This window comes from Triticum dicoccoides, chromosome 6A (genome assembly GCF_002162155.2).
Source record: "Triticum dicoccoides isolate Atlit2015 ecotype Zavitan chromosome 6A, WEW_v2.0, whole genome shotgun sequence".
Lineage (NCBI taxonomy): Eukaryota > Viridiplantae > Streptophyta > Magnoliopsida > Poales > Poaceae > Triticum > Triticum dicoccoides.
The window spans coordinates 604,100,883-604,120,350 of NC_041390.1; the positions used below are offsets into that span (position 1 = coordinate 604,100,883).

General features: G+C 41.3%; 1 pseudogene; it reads left to right on the plus strand.

Moving 5' to 3' along the window:
- Window positions 1–249: 249 nt before the first annotated feature.
- Window positions 250–6,516, plus strand: LOC119318336 (annotated as a pseudogene).
- The last annotated feature ends 12,952 nt before the right edge of the window (window positions 6,517–19,468 follow it).

Sequence of the window (19,468 nt, forward strand, 5' to 3'; positions counted from 1 at the left end):
GGTCCCAACGGTCAGATACACTGTCAATACGTATAAAAATGCGTTTCAGCCTAATTTGCAAAAATTTAGACGAATGTTGGTACTGACACGTAAAAATTAGCAATTATGGTACCAATGTGATGCCCGAATTGTGGTAGTTCTGTGCAATTAACTCTAATCGAACGGCCGACCGTGAATCGAAGCAAAATCGCCTCAGTACTTGGCCATTTCTCATTTCTCAGCGAGCTGGCCGAGTCGTTTGTCTCCCGTGCCAGCCGCGGAGGAGAAGCTCCGGTCCCTTCCCCCGGCCTCCCCGCCGTGGCCATGGATCCAGACCCCGCCGACGAGAACCCCCTCGCCGCCCTCTCTCTCCGCGGCTCGGACCTGCCCGCGCACTTCGCTGCCGGCCACGAGATCGACGAGGAGGGCGAGGACGATGGATATGCGACGGCCGCCGCGCGGAGGGAGGGGCTCGACGAAGGGGACGGAGACGCCGGCCCGACCAGCCCCAGAAGCAGCGGCTACGCCGGCGAGCGGGGCAGCAGCCTCGCCTCCAGCACCGGCGCCGGCGGCATCGAGGAGCCCGACGCCTCCCCGCCCCTCGGCCCCGGCGCCGAGGACTGGGCGCAGGGCAAGAAGCACGCCGACGAGGTGCTCCCTGCTCCGTTACATCTCCTTATACTGCAGGCACCACTGCTATTCACCTACACATGGAGTCTTGTTTGTCTCTTGAGCTACATCAATCATCTACTTACTAATTATGAATTATTTACCCCTCAGTTCATTCTTCATTGGTGATTTGGATGCCCAGCGATGCCATTAGTTAAGTACTCCCTCCGTTCCAAAATAAGTATCTTAACTTTGTACTAGCTCTAGTACAAATTTATATTAAGCTCAAGACACTTATTTTGGGACGGAGGAAGTAGCATGTAGCTTTAGTGATGATGCGCATCCATGCTCACTCGTAAATGTATTTACTCATCTAAAAACTACCAAACTCGAAATGTTTTACTCTAGTTGCTACCGCTGGAGTTGTACCCTGAGTGTGTTCCTTTCCTCGATGTTCCAGGACGATGGTTCAGCTTCATGGCGGAAAAGGAAAAAACATTTCTTCATCTTGAGCAATTCTGGCAAGCCAATATACTCTAGATAAGGTAAGATCACTTATGCAAAAATGATTCATGATACAGTTTGCCAGGAAAAACCATAACATCCCATTCCCTTCATCTTGTTTGACTTCTAGGTATGGAGATGAGCACAAGTTAGCTGGGTTTTCTGCTACATTGCAGGCGATTGTTTCTTTTGTTGAGAACAGGTATGCAACGATTAGATTTACCTTCTCCTGTGGGCTGCACTAATTTTTTTTCCCCTCTTGGTGATATTCTTTTGTTTTTATCCAGTGCTGACCATATCAAATTTGTGAGAGCCGGAAAACATCAGGTCAAGTGGCCTTCATTATCTACAATTTACCCTGTTCACTTGATCTTAGTTCAGACGGACAATGCATGCGTTCTTCGATCGAGGCCCGAACAAGCAGACACCACTTAAGATGGACATTTCACTTGCAAACCCTTTTATGTACTAACTGTATTATACTAAGTTGATTGTACACTCTCCTTCCTTACAGATAGTTTTCCTTGTCAAAGGTCCTATATATTTAGTTTGTATAAGCTCCACCGAAGAGTCATTTGAAGGATTGAGGGGACAACTAGAGCTCATGTATGGTCAGGTGCTTCCACTGCTGCATTCATCTTTACACATTTGAATTTCTTGTATTTTTATTGAGGTTATTATACAGCCATGTGTTTCCATTCCTATCCTGAATTCCTGATTTCTCTGTCTGAAACCACAAACTTGCAGGTGTTGCTTATTTTGACAAAGTCGGTCAACAGGTGCTTTGAGAAGAATCCCAAATTTGATATGGCACCACTTTTAGGTGGCACAGATGTGGTTTTCCGATCTCTTATACATGCGTGCAGCTGGTCAGGTTGTTTCCTTTTCCTTTCCATGGATCGCATCTTAATTCATTTTGGACTTTAGTGCTTAAAATTGATATCTTACTGAACCATTACACAGGAATCCTGCTACATTTCTTCATGCATACACATGCCTTCCCCTCGCCCAAGCAACAAGACAGGCTGCTAGCGCAGCTTTGCAGGACATTGCTGATTCAGGAGTTCTATTTGCACTATTTGATGTGTGATCACAAGGTTTGTCCAATTTCCTGCCATGACTTTCATTTGATACTAACCCCATTTGACGTATTCATCTAACTGTACTGAGGCTATGCTTATTTGGTAAGATGTAACACTTGGCTTATTATAGTTACTTCTGAACACTCTTTAGGTGCCACTCGAACTTTCTAGAGCTTTATATAACATGGGCATAAAACTTATTTTATCGTCAGTCAGTCACATCTTTTACCATCTCCACAGTGATATTCCACATTTCTGAGAACTTCTGTAGAAAGCTTGCCATTTGTGTTCTTTGATATCGCCATATTAGAATCTTCGATCTCTCCAGTAGAGTCAATGGCTGTTCTCCAGTAGTATACAGCTTTTGTGCTTGTAGCTTGACAAAGGGTGCCAGTACCATTATAGATTGCTCCTTCTAGTGCTATTATTTGTTATCGTGTGCTTCTGGCATCCCATAAGGCACCAAACTTTATTGCTAGTGTTTGGAGACATTTAACATAGATCGTTTATTTTCCTTAGTCCTATGTGTTTGTGTTTGTGAGAGCTACATTCATTGTTAATCTCAGGTTTGTCCAATTTCCTGTCAGAACTTCCATTGTGCTACTTAGTTCATTTGACTCTTTAATCATACTGTGCTGGAATCCTGCTTGTGCTAAAATGAAACACGTTTCTTACTATAGTTACTCCTCAATACACTTTAGGTGCCACTTGAGCTTTCTAAAGGTTCATACAGCAGTATCATTAATCTTACTTTCTCGTCAGTTAATCTGTTACATCTTTCACCATATCCAAGCTGATATACCACATTTCTGAGAATTTCTGTAGAAGGCCTGCCATTTTTGTTCTTTGGTATCAGATGTTTTCAATCTCTCCAGCAGAGTCAATGACTTCCGTGCTCAGTAGCTTGACAAACGGTACCAGTACCAATATAGATTGCTCCTTGCTCATGCTAATGGTAGTTATTATGTGCTTCTAGCCAATTGCGTCTGTGATCCCATCACGAGACACAGAACTTTGCTATGCCAAATATTGCACTTTGATTGCAACTTTGCTAGTCTATGGAGATGGATAACATAAATCATTTATTTTCCTTACTCCTCTGCGTTCATGTTTCTGAGAGCTACGATTTTGGTTAATTTTCAGGTTATTAGTCTTGTGGGATTGCAAAATGCAACTTTGCATCCTGATGATATATTACTACTTGCAAATTTCATATTGTCCTCCGAATCTTTTAGGTAATCTTCACATACTATCTCAAATGAAAAACCTTGGCCTGCAACCATCTTACAAGTTTGGTCTGTTTAATGCAGGACTTCGGAGTCTTTTTCACCCATATGCTTGCCAAGATACAGTCCTATGGCCTACCTATACGCTTATGTTCATTTTTTTTATGTGAGTAGAATAGGTGCATCTGAATATGCATGCTCACGTCAGTGTGCCGGCAATATCTTCATTCTGAGAATCATGATGCATGTCTTACGACACAGATGGAAACTTGTACTCCATATTTTATTTTTTAGTTTAGGTTTGAGATAGTCATTTTCTTATATTAACTAATCTCTTCTCCATGGCAGGAAAATACTTACTTGACTCTTCTTACTCCGAGATCAGATGCCTTCTATGATTTGAAAGATTCAAGGTGGGCTGCACAATGAAATGTCGAGTACTCAGTTAAAATATCACAAGATACTGAGTGCACGCTGCCTACCATGTACTATGGAACTGAGACAACTATTCTTTTGTGAACAATGTCTAGGGCCCGTATTCAGGATGTTCTATTGAAATCGAATGTCCTTCTTGAAGTACAAAGGTCTTTACATGAAAATGTACTTCGTGTTGAAGATGTCCCTATTGATCTTTCTTCTCAATTTACATCAGCTCCTGCACAGTCTTCTCAAGGCCTAAATTCTCAACCGTTGTCTTCTGATGAGGCAATTGGTGGACCAGCTGGGCTGTGGCATTTTATATACAAAAGTGTTTATCTTGACCAGTATGTATCATCTGAGTTTGCCTTGCCTATAAGAAATCCAAAGCAACAGAAGAGGTATTAAAATATTGGTGACAGTACTCCTACATTGTTTACTTCCGTATTACTGAACTGTCTTTTGAGAGAAAACCTGATGTGTGCAGATTGTACAAGGCTTGTCAAAAGGTTTATGCTTCCATGCATGATAAAGCAACTGGTCCACACAGAACTCAATTCAGAAAAGATGAGGATTATGGTGAGTTGCCCAGGCACACTCCACATCTTACTCCATGCGTTCGGAATTTTTTGACAGATCTGATTGTTTCATTTAGTTGATTCCTCCAAGTTATAGTACTTATTATATAACGGGGATGCTAAAATTCTGACTTCAGATTTTTATGCATGACAAATTGCACATTTTTATGGCAAATTATGTTGTCGCCAGGATGAAAAATTTATCTAGCCTGGCAATTCCTGGAAAAAAACCGAAGATGCAAGAGTTTGCCATGCTTGTTAAAGGAAATTGTCATCCTCACGACAACATAATTTGCCATCTTGGATGTTCGATTTGCCATGCTAAAAATCTGACGTTCGATTTTTAGCGAAATCCTTATATAATGTGTAGGTAGCAACTATAGAAATATGCAATTCGTTCTTAGTGTATTTTTCTGCTCTGTTGGCCAATTAGTCACTACTAATTAAGATGCCGTTGGGATCTAGATATCATCACATCAAATAATTTATCTGGAAACAAAGGGATGTATAAACTGAATTTGCAGAATAATAAAGACAGATTTGATCAAGCTCCACTCATGTCCATAACTCTATGGTTATATGTTAGTGTCTGGGAGCATAGTTGAACTAGAAACTATATAAGATTTTAGTTTGATTGTTCTTGTACCTGGACCCTGTTATAGGGACGAAAGTCGTGGCCATTTAATGACATGTTCTACCTTCGAGAGAGATGAAACTATTACCTTTTATATTCTAGTTGCTATGTGATTCTAATACCTACACAGATTTTTCTTATTCACATGACACAGTTGTGCAATCTGAACTTCTGCAAGCATAGCGCTGTGAAAAAAAAAACTTCTGCAGTCTTAGCTATTTAAGCAGACACTGCTCTGAAACCAGCAGGGGCATATAGTATGCAGGGAAATAATAGCTTGTAGGAGTACATCTTTACTTTAAGATCGGTTTTTGAATGTTTACAAATACAGCCAAAGGTGCAGTATGCTGTTCTATTTTACGTTGAATTAAAACCACTTAATGCGAAGACCTGGAACCATCAGAGGATCAGTAGAATAATCCATTCTGTTCACATAGGCGCATGCCTGTAGCTGTAGGGAGCATAACTGGTAGCTGTTACGAGGCGGCAGATATCTCATTGCTTGCTGCAGTTGTGGTTCTGTGGCATTGATGTCCCAGGAGTACCTGCGCCGTCAAAGTTACTAGCTCAAGCATGCTGTTTCCTGTTTGCCTAAGCGTTTCAAGTTATTTTGTTACACAACCAATTTCCCTTTTGTTGCAGTTATGTTTAGTTGGATAACCCAGGATTTTGAGCTGTATGCAGCCTTCAGTCCACTGGCTGACAAGGTTGGCATCTATCTGCCTACATCTTCTATATCTAAATAGCTAGCCCCCACTAACTATTTCTCTCAACATGCAAGAATGCCACATCATCCCATAGCATGCATGAGAAAAGGCCCACCTCCACTATCATATGTCTCCCAACATGCAAGCATGTCACTTCATCATTAAACATGCATGAAAAAAAGACTCATCTCAACATGCAAACATTCAAGAGAATTTTCATTCTACTATGCTATTTATAGTTAATAAAAAAATTACAATTATATAGTAATCAAACATAATAAATTATATGTATTTTCAGTTTTAGCTTTTTATATTATTACTTCAGTTATTCATTATTCATACAACGAATCACATTGAAGTATGTTGCAAAATATTCCCGCAACAACGTTCAGCGATGCGACCAATGCATCATTTATAGTAATACTGTCCTGATGTATGTAATCTTACTTTGGGTACACGCATTTTGCTTGCAGACCCAAGCCATCAGGATATGCAACAGAGTATGCCAGTGGATCATGGATCTCCAAGACCGAGTGTTCATACACGGAGAAAGCACCATTGCCTGGTGATATTTTGTCTTGTATGTAAACTCGTGTACTTTTGTTTTGCTTCTTTCGTCGATTTTTTTCATGATTCGTGTGCTTACCATACTGACACAGGCAATACCATCACTGTTGGGGAGATGTATGAGGTTTCACTCTCTCTTTAACACTATTACAAATGTAAATGTGCCCCCTTTTTTATTCATGATCATTGTTCAGGCCAAGTTAAGGCCGTTTTTGTCTCTCTTTAACATTATTCATGATCATGGGCAATCTTGTCGATGCTGCGATCCATCGGGCACCATTTCTTATTTCTATGTATACTTGGTCTGTAACCTTCTAATTCCCCATGGAATCCAAATTAATACTTCCTCTGTTTCTAAATGTAAGTTTTTTTTAGACATTTCAAATGGACAACAACATATAGATGTATGTAGACATATTTTGGAGTTGATTCATTCATTTTGCTCCGTATTTAGTCACTTGTTGTAATCTCTAGAAAGACTTATATTCGGGAACTGAGGAAGTACATCATTTATATAGGTTTGGAGAACCTTATTTTTTTTCCCTGTATGTTCAATCAATTCAGGAAAGTTAAGTCTAAAAATTACAGTATAAAACTTTTTATGGCAGCTGGCACCTTGGTGTCTTTTGTGATAGTACATGATTGGCGTCTGAGATAAGTCTGAAAATATACCTGTTTCAAGTAGCTTCAACGAGTAGAAAATGTTGGTGAGAGAGAGAAGGTCCGGCTGCACCTGCCACGAGAAGGTTCCGATATGACGGGCTTGGGGACCGGCTGCACCTGCTGCGGTTTGCGCCACCGCGCCGGCCCTGCCACGAGAAGGTTCTCCAGCAGAGACCACACCTCCATCACTGCCTAAAGTAGCTGCCCTTGCTATGTACTGTATTGTAGTACTTAACATTGTAACTGGAATGAGGCATACTTGAGACTTCTCTGTGTTGGTCCTCCGTCACCATAAGCGATCTATAATCCCTTTATGATAAGATAATAAATAATAATAATATTTTCCACCTCTAACCGGAAGGAAAGGCCCCCGCGTCGTCCAGCGGGCGACTTGGGGGGCACAACCGCCGCCGCCGTACTAGGTTTCCTCCACCTCCTCTCCCCCTCGCCGCCGCTGGCCGGGGCCGCCGGGGCAAAGCCCCTCGCAGTGGTCGGCAGTGGCGGGAGCTCTCCAACGCGTGCGTCTCCTACTCCAAAGCCCTAGCTCGATTGGATCTTGCCGCTCGTGCATGGCTCGGGCTGTCGCCGCCGTCCTGGCTGGGCGTCCTGCCGCGACTCTTCCCTGGCCTTGGCGGATTCCGGCCTCAATGTCCAGCCGCGTGGGCATGGTCCCTGCCACCATCGGGGTTCAGATCTGGACTGGCATGACAGTGATGACCATGGGCCTCGGCTGCCGCCGGCGTACAACAGTGTGGTGGAGCTCGATTGCTCCATGGTTGTGCTGGGTAGTCGCGTCCTCGCGGATGCCGACTGGACCGGTTATTTTTGCGGATTCGGCTTCCTCATATCCGGCGGCTGTGACGGCAACGGATGGCCACTCCGACCTGCGGCGGCAACATCACTGCTGATTTTGGTGACCATTGAAAGGTCTTTGTGAGGGATCATCTTCCTAGATCATATGGTTTGCCTTCAGCGGTGATATGCAATCTACAGACGATGACTTGACGCAGAGGGTATGGTTGTGCAGCAGTGGCGAACGGTTTCTTAACCCAGCTACATGTAGCTCCTGAGATTGTGGAAAAGTGGTGGCAACAATACATGATTGACTTCGACGAGCTTCGAGGTGAAAACCTAGGTCTCACCCGAGTTGGTTATATCTGGCAATGGTGATGTCTTTGCATCGTTATCTTGTTGAAGGCATTGCTCGGAAATGCTCGGATTGGTTCTTCAAGGTGAAAGCCTAGACTCTGACCTATGGTGGTTGGATCCGGTGACGGCGGCGCTTGAGCACCGCTCCCTTCTTGAAGGCGTTGTTGTTGAAGAATATCGATGTCCTTGTGGTGTTATGAGATGGTTGGTGCGGATATGGTCATGGTTATAGTTTGCCGATCGCGGATTTGATCGCTTCAGGCTTTTTTTCCCTCGCTCGGGCATAGCAATGGTCTTATATGACTTTTGCTATTTGCTAGCGTGTTTTTTTTGTTGTGTTAGTGTTGGTTGTGTGCATCCTAACTATGCAGAGGCAGGGCATGTGCTCATTATGTTTGTATCGGCTTGATGCTTCATTTTGAGATAATAAAACCCACCCTTTGTCGAAAAATAATCCCTTTATGATTACTACTTTTTGCAATTTTGTGTTTTTCTCCTTTTGCGAACCTATTGCGGCTGTGCTCATCTTAGTTAGAGCATCTCCAACACGCGCCCAAAAGATGTGTCACACGCTAAAAGTGTGCCATAGACAAAAAAAACAATGCTCCAGCAGACGCAGTAAAATAGAGCGCACACGAAGAACTTTAGCGCACACGCTAAAAGCGGTATCCCAGGCTGCAAATTTTGGGTGTTGGAATGTACGCGCTGCAAAATTTGGGCTGCTGTAGGTGTGGCCGTCGGACTGGGCGCAGTGTTTTTATGCATCTGAAAAACCTCTTTGTTGCTTCCGCGCAAAAGGACTATGTTGGTGCTGTAAAAGAATTATACCGCGCCGAGGCGAAGTAAGCCTGTTGAAGATGCTCTTATGCAGAGGATGGGTGTAATGCTCTAATCTATTGAGTAATGAAGCGCTCTTTGTCGAAGAAACCTCATGAAACCTTGCTGAGAAGTTGAAGTTAAAATTTTGCGGAACAATAATATGGGTATGCATGAGTGTCCAATCATAATCACTACTCCCTCTGTAAGTGTTTAGAACACTAAAAGTTCTTATATTAATTTACGGAGGGAGTATTTATTAATATCCTTTTCCATAGCACAACAGCAAAACTTGTACTCCAGCCTAAAGAAATATAAAAACGACGTACGAACCGGGCTAAACTATACCCAGTTGCAGTTTTGGAGATGCATCTTTAATTAGACAGGTTCAAAGCACAAGATAAGATTGTAGTAGCACCTAACGCTGATCGTGCACGCTAGAAACGTCTTGGGATGCGAGGCATCTTGACGTGCAGAGGCAGGTGGTGCCATCACGCGCTTCAAAGTTCTACTGTTAACATTTTTTGTTCAGTAAAAAAGGAGTGCTATCATCTTTTTGTGTGTGAAGGGCAGCGGTATACGTGTAAGTAGCATCATTTTCGGTGAAGCCCTAGATACTGTTTCCTATTCTCATATAGGTCACTGACGGAGTCTGAAGTAAATATTCTCACGTAAGTAGAACCTGCTGCGGGTCTTGGAAAGCATGTACTCCTTTTGTTCCTAAATATAAGTCCTTTTAGAGATTTTAATATGAAATATATGAAACATAATGAATGAATCTACACTCTAGAATACATCTATATACATCTTTATAGTTGAAATTCCTAAAAAGGTTTATATTTAGAAACAAAGAAAGTACATACGATAGACAGGTGAGCCTTGTTGTGTGTTCCGTATATATATGTATATGGACGTGGGTTTTTTTTATGCCTTAACAACATCTTTTATTTAATACTAGCAAATATGCCGTGCGTTGCAACGGGAGACAAAAAATTATGGCTCATCAAATAAGTATGACTCAATATCCTGATGTATGGCGAATCAACCTGTGATTGAGTTGGTTAGGTGGACAGTGGTATCCGCAACCCATCAGGGTTCAAATCCTAGTGCTGGCATTATTCCTGGATTTATTTCAGGATTTTCCGGCGATGTGCTTTCAGTGGGAGGAGACGTTCCCGTCGACGACGAGGCGCCTACGGTGACTTCGTAAATCTCAAGATGATATGCCGGCTCAGTTTTTCGGAGGTGCTCACAAGGGTAGGGTGTGCGTGTGTGCGTTCATAGGAGTGAGTGTATGCGCGTGTATATGAGCGCTTTGTGTCTATACTGATGCTAAAAAAAATTATCCTGATGTATGAGCATACTCTATTTTAACATAGTGGCTCACCATGTTGCCATTTATTTATTTTTCTCACCCTAGCCGATGATGGTCGCGATGTCCACGTGATCACAATGCATTCCGCGGTAAATCTCAAGGCTATGAATTTGCCAGCGCATGCCACACTTATCATTATGTTGCGCATAATTAACATTTTAAAAAAATCATGAACATTAGTTTTGTTTATAATTTTTTAAAATGTATGAACCGGTTTCGAATTCATTAACATTGTTTGACTCAACAAAGTATTTTTGAATCGACAAACTTTTTTGAAAAAAGTTGTGGAACAAATTTTTATTTTTATTTTTGTGAATGGACGTTTTTTTTAGATTCCCGAATATGTTTTGAATACACGATCATTTTTTCAAAATCATGAACATGATTTTATTTCCCGAACATTTTTTCCAAATTGTGATTTTTTATAATTTTGTGAACAGTTTTGCAAAAACACCAATATTTTTTGAATCTGCAAATTTTTTATGATTTTTAAAACATTTTTGAATTCACATATATTTTTATGATTTCTCAAACAATATTTTTGAAAACTCGCAAATTTTAGAATATTAAAATCCCGAATTAATTTAAATAAGAAATAAGAAAGAAAAAATGAGAAAAGAAATACAAAAATGAAAAAAAACAGGGGAGTAAAGCCCTGGACATGGGCCGGACATGCGTGAGAAAAAATTATCCTGATGTATGAGCATACTCTATTTTAACATAGTGGCTCACCATGTTGCCATTTATTTATTTTTCTCACCCTAGCCGATGATGGTCACGATGTCCACGTGATCACAATGCATTCCGCGGTAAATCTCAAGGCTATGAATTTGCCAGCGCATGCCACACTTATCATTATGTTGCGCATAATTAACATTTTAAAAAAATCATGAACATTAGTTTTGTTTATAATTTTTTAAAATGTATGAACCGGTTTCGAATTCATTAACATTGTTTGACTCAACAAAGTATTTTTGAATCGACAAGCTTTTTTGAAAAAAGTTGTGGAACAAATTTTTATTTTTATTTTTGTGAATGGACGTTTTTTTTAGATTCCCGAATATGTTTTGAATACACGATCATTTTTTCAAAATCATGAACATGATTTTATTTCCCGAACATTTTTTCCAAATTGTGATTTTTTATAATTTTGTGAACAGTTTTGCAAAAACACCAATATTTTTTGAATCTGCAAATTTTTTATGATTTTTAAAACATTTTTGAATTCACATATATTTTTATGATTTCTCAAACAATATTTTTGAAAACTCGCAAATTTTAGAATATTAAAATCCCGAATTAATTTAAATAAGAAATAAGAAAGAAAAAATGAGAAAAGAAATACAAAAATGAAAAAAAACAGGGGAGTAAAGCCCTGGACATGGGCCGGACATGCGTGAGAAAAGAAAGATAAAAATTGTGGAAGTTGGTATTTGAACCCTGATCTTGTCGCTACGGGATCAATCAGCCAACCACTCTGCTACGCATCATTCTGTGCCTTATTCTCGTCGCGCCGCAATATGACCAAGGAGGCGGTGATTTTTGGTCCGAAAACTTAAATCATTTTCTCACTTATGGGTAGCATTGGTGGATAATTTTTACCAATTTAGAGGGTAATTTTAATGACGGACGAGCAGAAGCGATAACCGTTTTATTAGTAGGTAAAGAATAAGTACAGAGCAACCCCACCCACAAAAAAAAAAACCCACGTCCACGGAAACGACCGTGAACGGCACTGATCTCAAACAACAACATACACAACTGGATTTAAAAAGAAGAGCTACAACAAGGAGATCGATGCGCAACATCATGACTAGCTAACAGTGCTTTCAAAGGCGTACTTCATCAGGGAACCGACTTCAGCGAATCATAAAGCACGAGTTAGAAATGCAGTTGCAGTTAGGGTTCGTGCATGGAGTCCACCTGCATGATCCACAGTAGTAGCGCTGCTGCTGCACTCCCTCCTCAGTCACCATGACAATGGTCTCGTTTGAAACCCGCGGCAGGCGAGCCATGGCCGTTGGAGCCACCGCGAGCTGCAAAAGCACCATTGCAGCCACCAGAGCCACCGCGCCGACGGCCTTGTTGCCAATCTTCATACTGCGAGCTAGACTAGCGTATTGTGATTTGGTAGGTCTGTTCGTGTTTGATCTGCTCAGCTCCTATCGTTGTCAGCCCTTTTATAGGCAGCAGCGGCGAGATAAGATCGGAGCCTGCTCTCAAACTAAAATTATGTGAACCGGTTTTAAATACATCTCGGAGATTGATGGCAGTACGAATGGATACAAAACATGGGAGTATGGGTGTAATTGCCATGTGATTTTCTTTTGTCTTTTGACTCTTGCAGCGTGTTTGGTTTAGGGGAATTAGAGATCCCGTTGAGGGGTAAGGAGATTAAAAATCCACTGTTTGACTAAAGGGAATGGGAGTTTAAGTGGGAAGGGGACTGGGAGTTGGGAAAGCCAATTCCCATCGATTTCTTTCCAGGGGGTACCCTGTTAATTCGTGAGGAGAGTTTTATCCCACGCCAATTCCCATCATATGCCAAACAAGGAAATATGAGTAAAAATCTACTTCCCATGCCTAATCCCTTCACAGACATCCTTGTGTAAACTCCCATGCCCTTGCCCAAGTGTTTACCAAACAGGCTGTTGGTATCATTGGAAAGGGTTACATGCATGTTACAAGCACGTTGTGCCGCAAGACGCGGATCTTGTGGCCTAAACCGGGTAACAGATTAACGAATCTTAATGGGTACTAGTAAAAAACTGACTCCACTTCACTCCAGCTCATCTGGACTAACAGATTAACTACTGACTCAACTTGACTTCATTGTCAGGCAATTTGGCTTAAGAGGGTGCTTGGATACGTTTTAGTCTCATGACTACAAGTAGTGGGATTAAAACTTGCTAGCATCACTCATGCTTGGATCCAAATACTAAAGTGACTAAAATCAAGTTAATGAGCATTTATTATCCTCCAAACCCTTCAATTCAGAACTCGCATGTGTTAAAAGAGAGGAGTTAAATGAGGAGAGAGAGGACTAATCCACATTTTAGTAGGGGTACCCCTGACTAAAAAATTTGTTTTAGCCTCTCTTTAATCAGGGGTGCTTGGAACTTTAGCCTCTTAAAAATACTATTTTTAGTCAAACTAAAATAAGTCCCTTGGATCCAAGCACCTCTAAACCGCTCATTTGGGGTAATGTCAACAGACAATTATATTACAACAAAAATTCATCACACACCATCACAGTCAGCAGTGTGACCCGCTAGTATGGTGCCACTGATAATAGGTTATTAGTGCCGTGCCTAAACCAACACACCACTAATATTCCAGATACTAGTTGTGTGCCCTCAAATTGGTACACCATTAGTATTTTGATTACAGTGGCGTTCCCCTCAAATTCGAAACGCCTGGAACTCTATATTCCTAGCCGAATTTGACAATTCTTTAAAAAAAACTCTATGTGGATATTTCCTTGTGACTTTTCAAGAGTTTGTACACATAGAAAATTAAATATATTTGACCTTAAAGTTAACTAAATGAAGCATCTAGATGTGGTAACATAATAGTGTAAAATTTATGAAGAAATGAAAGTATTGTTTGAATAACATTTATAGTTATCAAAATCATCTTAGAACTATTGGATGAACAAAAGATATAGTTGGAATCATGTATTTAAATGAACTATATGGAGTACATTTTATTAATATGAGATATTTAAAATTGTGTCAGAATATCATGAAATCCTTTATAAACTTCCAATAATATGAAAAACTACCATAATTATATCATATTATTTGAATGAGTAAAATACGTAATCAAAGTTCAGACATTCATGTGTATATATGCGAAGACCCTAGTTAGACTACTTATGTTCACATACGTGACACAACGAAAGCTCTACAAACCTAAAAACATGTTCAAAACAAAGCCTAAACACATAAATCCTAAATTCTAAACTGTAAACTAAATCCAAATTATATTCGAGGGTATAGATGGATTACAAGTACACTTAGTACTGACATATGCTAAACAAGTATTACTCATTGACCGGTGTCAAACAAGCGACAACCAGTAGTTTGTGTTGAAATATATTGCCCGCCACTCTTCATCAGTTCGGACTTGTGAAATAACTGGGTAGAGCATGAATTCAATAGTTTGGCCAGTTAATGATGTTCATCTTATTACAGACAAGCTGAAATAACAGTGCAGTTAGTAGATTGTGTAGGCCCAATCTAGCAAGAACACACATATGGATCTAGCAAGAACACGGATATTTAGAGGAACAAACAAAATTAGGAGTACAACACAACACGGATGCATCCTGCGGGCGGCGGTAGCTAGCTTCCTCCCCGGCCGGCTAGCTTGCACATCATCCATCCGTTGGGCCGGCTGAACTTGCCCGGCTGCATCAATCTACTTGCTCCCACTGGCACTACAGCTAGACGGCGAATCCGGCGTGGTGTTGCACATGCTGACGCACTCGGTGTTGCACGACTTCTTGGTCGCCTCCTTGCAGGACTGGCATGTCGGCTTCTCGGAGGAGGCGGCGGCGGGGACGCCGCAGAGACCGTTGCACGCCGCTGACTCGAGGTAGGAGCACGCGGTCTCGCAGAGCGAGTCACAGTCCCGCGGCGCCGTCCGCCGCACGGACGACGCGGCGAGCACGACGCAGAGGACGATGGCCCCCAGCTTAAGCACGGATGAGACCGTCACGGAAGAAGCCATGGATGGATGGAGCTAAGTTGAAAGAGGACAAAGAGTACTATAGGTAGACTGAGATGCAAACAAGACGTCGGACAATGGTATTTTAAAGAGGTAATATCACAAATGGTGCTTAAACTTACCACCGATGTTCATTTTAATGCTTGAAGTTGAAAAATATACTGAACTGGTTTCAAAACTTGGCACGAGCGTGCAAATACGATGCTAATCCTATTAGTAGACATTTTTATGCTGACGTGGCACCGTAATTCGCTTAGCATGCACAGACAACCTCGCCCTAGCAAATTGGAACTACTCGCCCATACGTTTTCTCGTGCCTATTAATAAAAATAGATTCTTTTTTAGAATAATGAAAACATTTCCTATTTTGTTAGATAAAGAAACACGTTAGTGGGTTATAATGGCCTGCTGCAGTGCAGCTCAGTTTGCGCATGTTAGTTTGATTTAGAAATTTGTAAAAAAAAGTTTGTTAATTATAATCACAGTAATAAAAATACATTTCAAATATTTGTGCTTCAAATTTTTTATAAATACATATAAATTAAATAACTAAATTGTTCATGTAATTTAAAAAAATAGTCAGCTATTTACATGTGATTTATAGTTAAAGCTTTTAGTAAATAAATTTTCGAAATTGTTTAGTATATGAAAAAATAATTATAAAAAACTTAATTTTTTGAGTAAATTCCAAAAGATTATGCATGCTTGGATTATGATTAAATGAAAAAAAAAAGTTATAAGTAGAAACATTTTTATTAATATTCACATGTGTATAACTTTCCTTTTTTGCGAGAAACATGTGTATAACTTTCATCGTGTCATATATTCATATTTTTTTTATAATTAAACTATAGTCTGGAGTGAATATTTTTTATAAACTAAAATTTTAAATTTTGTATATTTATGAACATTTTACATTATTGAAAATTTCTTAAACAATATGAATCGTAAAAATATACATGTAACTATTAAAATGTTTATGTAGTTAAAATAATATTTATGAATTGTAGTATAGAAAATATTTATATAATTCTAAATTGTACAACCATTTTTATAATCAGAAATACCATTTTATTTATAGGAACGTTTAAAACAAATATGTGAATATTTTTATTATTGTGATTATAATTTACAAACTTTTTTACAAAATTCTAAATGAAACTGACATGTGCAAACTGGGCTGCACTGCTGAGCCGATTAAAACCCACGTACGTGTCTCTTTATCTAAAAAAAAGAAATGTTTTCATTATTCTAAGAAAAGGATATGTTTTCATTAACAGGCACGAGAAAACGTATGGCATACTGGCCAGTAGTTCCAGTTTGCTAGGGTGAGCGTAAAAAGTCTATTAATAGGATTAGCACTGTATTGCACGCTCGTGTCAAGTTTTGAAACCAGTTCAGTGTATTTTTCAACTTCAGACATTAAAGTGAACATCGGTGACAAGTTTAAGCACCATATATGATATTACCTTTATTTTAAAGATAAACGTCTCGCGCGGGTCGTGTGATTAGAAGAAAAATCCAGCGCCTCTGTTGCCTCCTGTAGCATGAGGCCCACGCACCGCTCTTTGCTCCATCCATCCTATCTCTTTCACACGAGGTGCTCTTAGCTACTCCTTTTCCTCAGCCCGCAGCATCATTTTTCTAAGTAAATAGATAATTTTTTATTAAATCAATCCACGAGTAAATCACTAGTATGGCATTGACACAAATAGATGTATAATGATATTCAGTCAAGAAAGCACATACTATGCTAATTGCAGAAAGATCTACATATAACACTAGTATGGCTAAAACAGAAAACAGTAGGAGCGGGATAAACAAGTTATACCCTCCAGTAGGCCATGCAGAGGCCACCGCGGCGGTGGCGGCAACAGTGGCATCCTCGGCGGCCTTCTTGTCGGCCTCGAGCTTCTCAGCGGTGGCACGTTCGGCATGAAGACGATGCAGACGTAGAGGAAGCAGCGGATCGAAAGCTAGCAGTCGCGTAGTCACTGCCCAAAAACCCTATTCGTCTCTCTCCCATACAGGATCTGAAGAAGCGGGGTTTCGGAGACCTGCTCTCCCGTCGACCGTGTACGCGGCGGACGGGATGGAGTCACCGGCAGCAGCAGCAGCAAAGGAACGACGATGGGCGTGCGCGTGGAGCAGATGTGATCTGTTTGTGGCGGTTAGGGTTAAAAGACACCGCATATTTATATAGACACAGTCGCATGGAGACACGTGGGCTCGACCCATGTTCAGGTCCGTGATAGCCCACGATCCGACGTCTCAGATCGTGACCCAGCTGTCAGAAACTCTTCATTATTGACTGGCAAAAATAAGCACGTAGGTGTAAGCTTGGCTCAGCTCAATTCCGTAGAGGCCGTTGCACGCCGCTGAGTCAAGGTAGGAGCACGCGGTCTCACAAAGCGAGTCGCAGTCCCGTGGCGCCTTTCGCCGCACGGACGAAGCGACGAGAACGACACAGAGGACGACGGCCCCCAGCTTAAGCACGGATGAGGCCCTCACAGAAGAAGCCATCGATGGATTGATGGAGCTAGGTTGAAGAAGGATAAACAGTACTATAGGTAGACTGATGAGATGCAAACAAGACGTCGGACAATGGTGTTTAAAGGCAGAGGGATATTTATTGACACTATAGGTAGACTGATGAGATGCAAACAAGACGTCTCGCGCTTTGTTCATCCCTAACCGTTCGATGTAACTTATCCTATGATACTTCTCTTACCTCATAATATAAGGTCGTTTTTCAAGCTAATAAAATACTTTTTTCTCGTGCAACACATGCTTATTGATTAATCGCGTGGGAAGGAGATTTTTCCATCTACCTGATCTCAAAAACAAGACGAACTTATTGATTGCACTCCCCTGCAACACAGCTGCAACCAGCGGTTAAACGGGAATCCAGTTGCAGGTTTCCCCACGGGGTATCTTCTCCATCTGTACTTCCTCCTCAAGATGGCAACGGGGATGAAACCTATCGGGTTTTACCTTCCCAAATCCATCCCCACGAGAAAACCGTAAACCCATCCACGTCACCGTGCACGGGGCTAGTTTTCCACTCGTCTCCTAAACCCATCAGGTTTTCTAAACTCACGGGGAAATCGACATATATAAGAAAACATAGAACCAACAAAGAATAATATTTCGATAACAAAACGATACCACATTTCAGCAACATAGATAATCAGATTTCAGCAACAAGCAGGAGCATATTTCAACAAGATGTTCAATTACACAAGTTCTAAAATAGAAGTCTTGGTTCACAAATCACAAGCACAAATGAGACGAAATAGTCCAATACATAAATTTTGAAATAGAATTCATATTTCACAAATCACTTTAAAGTAGGAATCATCATAGCATCTGTCACATCTCCAAGCCTCCAAAAGACTATCTTCAAAGTTACCAAAGCCAAATCAAAGTGCCAAGTCCTAGAGAAGATCAAAATACGCTCAATCTCGGTAAAAAAACATGTATTTTGCCGGGTCTACCGGGTTTCAGGTTCGGGGACTACCGAAACGGGTGCAAACCCATGAAACGTGTCGGGTTGTATAATATGCCCAACAACAGCTCCGCGGGGATGAGAAGACGCCCATCCCTATCCCCTAATAGGGGAAAAACCCGCGGGGACGCGGGTTTCGGGGCCCCGTTGCCATCTTGACTCCCTCCTGGCTCACCATGATGGTGGTCTGACTCTCGACTGAAGGTCGCGGCAAGCGAGCCATGCCGTCGGAGCTATCCCAAGCTGTAGAACGGCCATTGTAGCCATCAAGTCCACTGCACCAACTGCCTTGTTGCCGATCTTCATTGTATGCTAATTCTCTGAGCCACCAATCAAGGGAGATGCATCATATCTCAATGGGTTAACATATCTCAATGGAATCTTTTTTGAACAAGGGAGATGCAGCACCACCACCAAGAAAGCACCAATCTCAAACAAACTAGGAATGCGAGCACTTGATCTCAAGGCCGCCTGACAAGAACACGGCACTTGAGTACTTTTTTTTTAGACAAATGGGACTCAAGTACTGCCAAGGAGGAAAAGCCGTCCTATTATGCACCTGGTGGGACGGGCCGATAATTCGGAGTTCAACTGTCACACGGGGACGCCTCATCGGATTGGAGTGCAAGACAAAGATCTACATATTTGCAGACTTAGTTGTAAACGATCAGGTTTCTATTCGTAAACAGATCTCGAATCATGTAGCTCTAACCTTATATTATCTACCTATATAAGGTGGGGTTGGGGCCTCTTGGTTAGTAGGTTCAACCATAGACACAATATCCTGTACACACAAACCCTTGTGACCTCGAGAACAACTCTCGTGCGCCAAGACCAGGACTCAGTATCACACTCGGCATCATCAGCAACAACAGGAGTAGGGTGTTACCTGTGCCCAATAGCCTGAACATGTATATTTATGT